The sequence below is a fragment of the Primulina eburnea genome, chromosome 12 (assembly GCF_022965805.1).
Source record: "Primulina eburnea isolate SZY01 chromosome 12, ASM2296580v1, whole genome shotgun sequence".
NCBI lineage: Eukaryota > Viridiplantae > Streptophyta > Magnoliopsida > Lamiales > Gesneriaceae > Primulina > Primulina eburnea.
This window is the reverse complement of record NC_133112.1, coordinates 22,300,249-22,310,416: the sequence shown is the minus strand read 5'-3', so window position 1 is coordinate 22,310,416 and position 10,168 is coordinate 22,300,249.

Sequence of the window (10,168 nt, the reverse complement as noted above, 5' to 3'; positions counted from 1 at the left end):
TTGTTTTCTACTACTTTTCATCTTCAAACGGATGGACAAACTGAAGTTGTCAATAGAACTTTGTGAACACCTTTGCGTGCTATTCTTAAAAAGAACTTTAATTGATATTTCTATGGACTTTATTTTGCGTTCGCCTAGGACAAACAAGGGGAGGGATTCTATTTTTGTTGTTGTGGATAGATTCTCTAAGATGACACATTTTATAGCTTGTCATAAAACCGATAATGCTTCAAACATTGCGGATTTGTTCTTTAGAGAAGTCGTTAGGTTGCATGGCATTCCTAGGACTATTGTTTCTGGTCGCGATGTTAAATTCTTGAGTTAATTTTGGAAGACTTTATGGGCTAAACTTGGCACAAAATTGTTGTTTTCTACTACTTTTCATCTTCAAACGGATGGATAAACTGAAGTTGTCAATAGAACTTTGTGAACACCTTTGCGTGCTATTCTTAAAAAGAACTTTAATTGATAATTCTATGGACTTTATTTTGCGTTCTCCTAGGACAAACAAGGGGAGGGATTCTATTTTTGTTGTTGTGGATAGATTCTCTAAGATGGCACATTTTATAGCTTGTCATAAAACCGATGATGCTTCAAACATTGCGGATTTGTTCTTTAGAGAAGTCGTTAGGTTGCATGGCATTCCTAGGACTATTGTTTCTGGTCGCGATGTTAAATTCTTGAGTTAATTTTGGAAGACTTTTTGGGCTAAACTTGGCACAAAATTGTTGTTTTCTACTACTTTTCATCTTCAAACGGATGGACAAACTGAAGTTGTCAATAGAACTTTGTGAACACCTTTGCGTGCTATTCTTAAAAAGAACTTTAATTGATATTTCTATGGACTTTATTTTGCGTTCGCCTAGGACAAACAAGGGGAGGGATTCTAGTTTTGTTGTTGTGGATAGATTCCCTAAAATGGCACATTTTATAGCTTGTCATAAAACCGATGATGCTTCAAACATTGCGGATTTGTTCTTTAGAGAAGTCGTTAGGTTGCATGGAGTGCCTAGGACTATTGTTTCTGGTCGCGATGTTAAATTCTTGAGTTACTTTTGGAAGACTTTATGGGCTAAACTTGGCACAAAATTGTAGTTTTCTACTACTTGTTATCCTCAAACGGATGGACAAACTTAAGTTGTCAATAGAACTTTGGGAACACCTTTGCGTGCTATTCTTAAAAAGAACTTGGATTGACATTTCTATGGACTTTATTTTGGGGTCGCCTAAGACAAAGAAGGGTGAGGGATTCTATTTTTGTTGTTGTGGATAGATTCTCTAAGATGGCACATTTTATAGCTTGTCATAAAACCGATAATGCTTCAAACATTGCAGATTTGTTCTTTAGAGAAGTCGTTAGGTTGCATGGCATGCCTAGGACTATTGTTTCTGGTCGCGATGTTAAATTCTTTAGTTACTATTGGAAGACTTTATGGGCTAAACTTGGCACAAAATTGTTGTTTTCTACTACTTGTCATCCTCAAACGGATGGACAAACTGAAGTTGTCAAGCGAACTTTGGGAACGCTTTTGCGTGCTATTCTTAAAAAGAACTTGAATTGACATTTTATGGACTTTATTTCGGGGTTGCCTAGAACTAAGAAGGGGAGGGATTCTATTTTTGTTGTTGTGGATAGATTCTCAAAGATGGCACATTTTATAGCTTGTCATAAAACCGATGATGCTTCATACAATGCGGATTTGTTCTTTAGAGAAGTCGTTAGGTTGCATGGCATGCCTAGGACTATTGTTTCTGGTCGCGATGTTAAATTCTTTAGTTACTTTTGGAAGACTTTATGGGCTAAACTTGGCACAAAATTGTTGTTTTCTACTACTTGTCATCCTCAAACGGATGGACAAACTGAAGTTGTCAATAAAACTTTGGGAACACTTTTGCGTGCTATTCTTAAAAAGAACTTGGATTGAAATTTCTATGGACTTTATTTTGGGGTCGCCTAGGACAAAGAAGGGGAGGGATTCTATTTTGTTGTTGTGGATAGATTCTCTAAGATGACACATTTTATAGCTTGTCATAAAACCGATGATGCTTCAAACATTGCGGATTTGTTCTTTAGAGAAGTCGTTAGGTTGCATGGCATTCCTAGGACTATTGTTTCTGGTCGCGATGTTAAATTCTTGAGTTAATTTTGGAAGACTTTATGGGCTAAACTTGGCACAAAATTGTTGTTTTCTACTACTTTTCATCTTCAAACGGATGGACAAACTGAAGTTGTCAATAGAACTTTGTGAACACCTTTGCGTGCTATTCTTAAAAAGAACTTTAATTGATATTTCTATGGACTTTATTTTGCGTTCGCCTAGGACAAACAAGGGGAGGGATTCTATTTTTGTTGTTGTGGATAGATTCTCTAAGATGGCACATTTTATAGCTTGTCATAAAACCGATGATGCTTCAAAAATTGCGGATTTGTTCTTTAGAGAAGTCGTTAGGTTGCATGGCATGCCTAGGACTATTGTTTCTGGTCGCGATGTTAAATTCTTGAGTTACTATTGGAAGACTTTATGGGCTAAACTTGCACAAAATTGTTGTTTTCTACTACTTGTCGTCCTCAAACGGATGGACAAACTGAAGTAGTCAATAGAACTTTGGGAACACTTTTGCGTGCTATTGTTAAAAAGAACTTGGATTGACATTTCTATGGACTTTATTTTGGGGTTGCCTAGGACTAAGAAGGGGAGGGATTCTATTTTTGTTGTTGTGGATAGATTCTCTAAGATGGCACATTTTATAGCTTGTCATAAAACCGATTATGCTTCAAACATTGCAGATTTGTTCTTTAGAGAAGTCGTTAGGTTGCATGGAGTGCCTAGGACTATTGTTTCTGGTCGCGATGTTAAATTCTTGAGTTACTTTTGGAAGACTTTATGGGCTAAACTTGGCACAAAATTGTAGTTTTCTACTACTTGTTATCCTCAAACGGATGGACAAACTTAAGTTGTCAATAGAACTTTGGGAACACCTTTGCGTGCTATTCTTAAAAAGAACTTGGATTGACATTTCTATGGACTTTATTTTGGGGTCGCCTAAGACAAAGAAGGGGAGGGATTCTATTTTTGTTGTTGTGGATAGATTCTCTAAGATGGCACATTTTATAGCTTGTCATAAAACCGATAATGCTTCAAACATTGCAGATTTGTTCTTTAGAGAAGTCGTTAGGTTGCATGGCATGCCTAGGACTATTGTTTCTGGTCGCGATGTTAAATTCTTTAGTTACTATTGGAAGACTTTATGGGCTAAACTTGGCACAAAATTGTTGTTTTCTACTACTTGTCATCCTCAAACGGATGGACAAACTGAAGTTGTCAATAGAACTTTGGGAACACTTTTGTGTGCTATTCTTAAAAAGAACTTGGATTGACATTTCTATGGACTTTATTTCGGGGTTGCCTAGGACTAATGTAAGGCTCGAGATTATTAGTTTTAATTGATGTATGACTCGGAGGATATGAGAATGCATGTCATAAGATGAAAGTACAAAATATTTCATGTGTGACAGACTGCACCCGCACTCAGAACAAGAGTGCACCTGCGGTCATAAATCATGGAATTGTCAATGTGCTGCCGAAGCCATACCGCACCCGCGGTGCATGAATAGTAAGTTGGCCAAAATTTCCGTAGCATCACCGCACCCACGGTGCAGCAAGACCGCACCCGCGGTGTCAAGACCGCACCCGCGGTGTTGTAAAGACCGCACCCGCGGTCGCTACTTTTGGAAAATGAAAATAGGGCCGAAGCTTGAGCGCACCCGCGGTGATGGAGTGAGCGCACCTGCGGTGCTGCATGCGAGACATCCACCCTTTCTTCTTAACTTGACACATGGCATATATATATAGAAGTGGAGCTGATTCACATTTTCTTCACTTCCAGCACAGAGAATCAAGGCTTTGCTACAAGAATCCTCAAGTTCTTAAAGTTTTGAGGTAAGATTTATCAAGATTTAGCTATCCAATTTTAAATCCATGCTTGGATTATTGATCCTTGCATCAAGAGCTTCAAAGTGATGTAAGTTTCTTTAAGTTCTAGCATGGTTTGAAATTAAGCTATGGAAGAAAGTGTAATATAAATGTTAGATTGTGTTCTTGGCATAATAAGTATAATATATCCACAAACGGATTGATTTTCGGATACCGTATGAGATTATTTCGATTTTCAGCATGTAGTGGATAAAGCACAAGCAGATTTCGGAGGTTATATATATATATATATATATATATATATATATATATATATATATATATATATATATATATATATATATATATCTATGTTGAGCATATTGTGTTGATTATAAATGGAGAATCATGACTTGTTGAGTTGATATGATCGGTATCGAGAAAATACGTTGTCATGCCGTCGAATTGTATCTAGATTTGGTTATTGATTGAGATAGGAGTTGTTTGGAGTTGTGTATTGATAGATTGCACATTGATGGTGCCATTTCAGATTTATATTGGCAACGTGATAGCGAGACTTCGACTACATCACAGACTTTGCGACACGAAAGGTATAAACCATGTTGTTTGGGAAGCCACAACTCAAATAAGATATTATTTGAGTTTCCCAAATCAAAATCACATACTAGAATTGGTTGTATTTAATTGTAACATGTTTATGACTTGTTTATAGAATTATATTCAAATCTTGTTACATGATTTTGCTTTGATTATAGAATTGTATTCGAGCATGTAAGATTATTGTGATATTCAGATATGAATATGAGCATGCTTTGTTACAGGTTGATAATCATTGCATTTAAGATAGGAGAGTCGTTGACAGCCATTGTCAACTATCTAGATGTTCGGTGTATCTCAGCTTAGGAGCAGCCTTGACTCCTATTGCAGTCGTTGATACAGCTCAGACCGAAGTCTAGGAACAAGACGTACAGTCACCCCGAGTGGAGGGTAGGTGACAGCCATTGACGTCTTATTCACACCGGGATCCCTAGAGTTCTAGTCGAGTCGAGTCCAGACATGGTTTGATTCGCATTACATTGCATGTGCATATGATGTGATTTATGATAGCATGTTTCATGTTTAATTGATTATATGCATGTATACATGTTTATACTGGGATTTGTTCTTACCGGAGTTTCCGGCTGTTGTTATGTCTGTATGTGTGCATAACCACATGTGGGGCAGGATGTGGGTCACGCAGAGGATGAGAGATGGACATAGCGTGGTGATCTCGGGCTTAGCAGCAGGACTAGTAGTTGTACCTTTGGCATGTACTGTATTTAATTACTAGTTTGTTGAGTATGGACGGACAAGATATGTTGTACATTATGTTTGTAATTTAAATAAAGAATTTATGCTTGTTTAATTACATTTGATTAAATGTAAAAGCGAAAAATTTGACCCACTTTTATATTAACGATCCATTAAATCCCAAAGAAAAAGTTAGAGCCCGGGTCCCCACAACTAAGAAAGGGAGAGATTCTATGTAATGCCCGAGAATTATAGAATTGTTAAACCAAGATTATTAATCTTCATTAACGGGAGACTCGGAAGATATGAGAATGCATGACATGCAATGAGGGAAGGAAAGACTTGAGAAACCAGGTGTGGCATGATCAGAAAACTAGAATTTAGAAGTTTACACAACCGCACCCGCGGTGCTACCACGACCGCCCCCGCGGTGTGTGTGCAGAAAATGTAGTGCAAAGCCCGTAGCCACACCGCACCTGCGGTATTAGATGGAGCGCACCCGCGCTGATGACACCGCACCCGCGGTCTTGTAGGCAGCGCACCCGCGGTCTTTGCTTCGAACATTTTGGATATAGACCACCGCTTGAGCGCACCCGCGCTGCTACTCTCACCGCACCCGCGGTCATGCGTGTTGCATGAAGAAATAAGCCACGTCTCCCAGCTTTTGCATGCAGTATATATAGACGAAGGACACGTTGTTTACCTCAGAAAATTCAGAAAAAGGGGCGAGGCTTTGGAGAGAAATATCCTTACGCCTTTTGTGAGAAATCCGTGTATCAGAATTCGAATATGAACGCAGCAGTGTAACGACCCATTACAGGCCCAGTGGACCGCCCATACGGCCCACTGCCCCAATCGACCCAAGGCTATCCCGATCTTGTGACTTGGCCCGTAGGCCCAGTGGGCTTGCCCACCCTGTGGTGTCACTCACGGGCTTTCCATAGGCGTCGTATGGGTTACTCATAGAACTCTTAAGCCCATGAACTTAAGTTCGATCCTGGGGAGGCACAAACTTAAGTTCATGGGCTTAAGAGTTCTATGAGTAACCCATACGACGCCTATGGAAAGCCCGTGAGTGACACCACAGGGTGGGCAAGCCCATTGGGCCTACGGGCCAAGTCACAAGATCGGGATAGCCTTGGGTCGATTGGGGCAGTGGGCCGTATGGGCGGTCCACTGGGCCTGTAATGGGTCGTTACAATAAAAGGCGCCTTTTATTGTAACGACCCAAGGCTATCCCGATCTTGGGCTCTGCTCTATGGGCCTTAGCCCCTCTGGAACTCTTCCCTCACGGGCTTTCCATAGGCATCGTTACTCATAGGACTCTCCACACCAGGTTGGTGGAGTGATACCTCCCCAAGTCTCGAACCCATGACCTCCTGGCTTAAGTACATTGTTCAAAGAGACTTGGTACCAATTGAGCTGATTGTAATAGCCGAGCCTGGTGTACGGTACGGTTTGAGTTTTCATAAGTTTATTGACTACTTGGTCAAGTTTAGGTATAGTTTGGATGTTAAGAGTTTCGATTTATGATTTTTAGTATTGTTGAGATTAGATGAGGTGTAGTGTTGTCGTAGCGTCGTTACGATTAAATTCATGATAAATTGTATATTGATCCAAATGGGGTGAGGCCAATTGGAGTGGTTAGATAAGATATAAGGCTACAACTTTCTTATTTGGAGTTTTGTTCAAATCATTGTGGACGGTAAGCCAAAAGTGCCCCGAAGTGTGTTGTGTGTTTTGACGTTCCTCCAGTGACACATGTTGGGAGAATGGGCATAACTTTTTACTCAGAACTCCAAATGATCTGAATTTTGGATATGTTCAAGGAAAGACATAGTGCTACAACTTTATTTTACCACTTTTCCAAATTATGAACGGAAGAGGCGTTTCTGAGGCGATCTTTGCAGTGCATGTGCGCAGAGCACTCGCCCTAGCGGGCATTTTTGCTCGCCCTAGCGAGTCTCGTTCGGGAAAAATGGTTTTTGGCCGAGAGTTCCTCGCCCTAGCGGACAAATAGGTCCGCCCTAGCGGCCAGCAATTTTTAAAAAGCGTGTTTTAGGTGTTTTAAGGTATAAAATCGAAGGAGACTCGCATTTTCCTCATTCTTTTCCAATTCTCTCGGTTCTTCAGCTCTTGGGGAGGTTAGGGTTCTTATTCCTTTCTTTCTTTCCTTTGATCCAAGCATCTTGTTGGGTTTTTGAAGAGAGACCAAGGTTATTTTGTGTTCAAGGAGCTAAGGTAAGTTTGTTGGTTTAGTTATTGTTGGGTTTTGGTATTGAGGAAATTATGGGACTTTGGATTGTGTTGGTTTTATGGATTTTATGGTATGGTTGTTGGATTATTGAGTTGTTAATGGTTCTATATATGGATTATTGTTGTAGGATCTTCATCAAGAGCTTAGAATCAAGCTTCCAAGGGTTGTAAGTGGAATTCCTTTTCTTGTGCTCACATGAAAGTATATGTATTGTATTCAAGAGTTTTATTATGCTATTCCCTTCCATTTGATTCATAATATGTATGAATTCATTGTGTTTTATAGTAGAGGCAATTATATATCTCAATTATTGTTAAAGGGAATACAAAAGAGAATGTATTCAAAGTGTTTGATGAAAGGTCCAAGAGAAGAGTTTAAATGTTTTATTGGATTGATAAATAGATAGCCAGAGAATTGCATGCAATTAGTTGATCAACGTCCATAGGCTTATATCCCTCAGAGTTGTCGATTTATATCGATGGGATATAGGTACACAGAGACAGAGTTACTATTTAGATATCAATCCAACCAGAGCAAAGAGAAATACCATCGTTATGATTTTATTATGCAAAGTTATGTTATGTTTCAAGAGTTGATGGTATTTAATGATTTCAAAGCCATGTTTTACAGATTATGAAATTGTTATGTAAGAGTTCCACTTGCTGAGTTTTATACTCATTTCAGTTATTTCATGTGATGCAGATAAGAGTGACGGACCAGGACGTTGATTGGGGCCGGGGTCATATGCATAAGAGAAGGAAGGAAGAAGGCTAATTTGCTAGCATTTTGACATGATCATAGAAATGATATTTTGTATTTTGTTGTATCAATTGAATGATCATGTATATACTTTTGATTGCTTTTGTTTGTAAGTTTGAAATCTTTTGGTTGGCAAGAAAATTTTAAACCCTTCCTCCCTTCAATGAAATGTTTATTTTAAATTCCGCTGTATTATTTTATAAAACGGGTCAGAGTGTCACAGCAGCGTGTTCCTCTCGACACGAGCTACACAAGGACGTAAGTTTTGTTACGTTTTGAGATGTTTTGAGAATATGATGTTGCAAGAATCGAATATGATTCAGATATGGTGTTTCTGCTATCATAGACATTATAGAATTGAAGTCAGATTAAAGAACAGATTGTTTCTGTAATTGTTATGATTTTTGAAAAATATTGACTGAGATTCTATATCAAGAATTGTGTTAATATTTAGAGTATGAATTATGTTGACACAGATTATGAGTTCCAGTAGTATATCTGTGATGTTCAGAATTGACGGGGTTATTCAGATTGTATTGTTATACCGTCGAAACATTAGTTGAGTTAGATTGATCAGATTCAGATATGATTTCGATTAGATTGTGATATTATTGATATGACTCAGAATGTATCTTGTTCAGATATTGATCAGATTATATACTGAGTTGAGTATCGATCAGAACAGATTGTGAATTGAATTACACATTGATACAGTGTATTTGATATTGCCATTTCAGACTTGATATGGACAGATTCGACTTCGAGACTTCGTCTTCGTCACACCGGGACGACAAAGGTATAATTCATGTGATATTCGGGAAGCATAACTCAAATTAGATTAATTTGAGTTTCCCAATAAAATCACATACTAGATTATTGTTTATATTGTTATCTGATTATGCTTTGATTATAGAATTGTATTCAAGCATGTAAGATAATTGTGATATTCAGTTATGAATATGATTATGTTTTTTACAGATGGTTATTCATTGCATCTAAGATAGGAAAGTCTTGACAGCCATTGTCAGACTTCTAGACGTTTGGTGTATCTCAACTTAGGAGTAGCCATTACTCCTATTGTCAGCCGTCGATACAGCTCGGACCGAAGTCTAGGAATAAGACGTACAGTCGCCCCGAGTGGTTGGGTAGGTGACAGCCAGTGACGTCTTATTCACACCGGGATCCCTAGAGTTATAGTTGAGTCGAGTCTAGACATGATTTGACTAGAACTGCATGTGTTTAGAAATGCGGTTTCATAGAATATGAAACCCATATTTATTGCTTTCAGTATGATAGCATGTTTATATGATTTGATTTAAATTGCATGTCTATCTGAAAGGAGTTGCATGCTTATTGTGATTTGATTTCATAGATTATGAAATCTATTACTTTGAATATGTTCATGATAGCATGTTTTATGATTTAGATTGTTTATATACATGCTTACCATGTTTTATACTGGGATTTATTCTCACCGGAGTTATCCGGCTGTTGTCTTGTTTTGTATGTGTGCATGACAACAGGTGGGGCAGGATCAGGGTCAAGAAGACGACGAGAGAAGACGAGTTTAGTGTGGTGATTCCGGACTTAGAGTGTAATGCCCAAGAAATGTCATAGAATTAATCAGATAAGATTAATGTAATGTCCCAAGACTTGTGGAATTGATCAGATAAGATTATGGGAGGTTGCACGGACCAAAAATATAATTCTTAGAAGTTTGCACAACCGCACCCGCGGTGCTAGCACGACCGCCCCCGCGGTGCGTGTGCAGAAAATGAAGTACAAATCCCGTAGACACACCGCACCCGCGGTATTAGATGGAGCGCACCTGCGCTGTGACACCGCACCCGCAGTCTTGTAGGCAGCGCACCCGTGGTCAAGCTTCGGGAAAGCTGGATAAAGTCGACGAGACGGGAACGCACCCGCG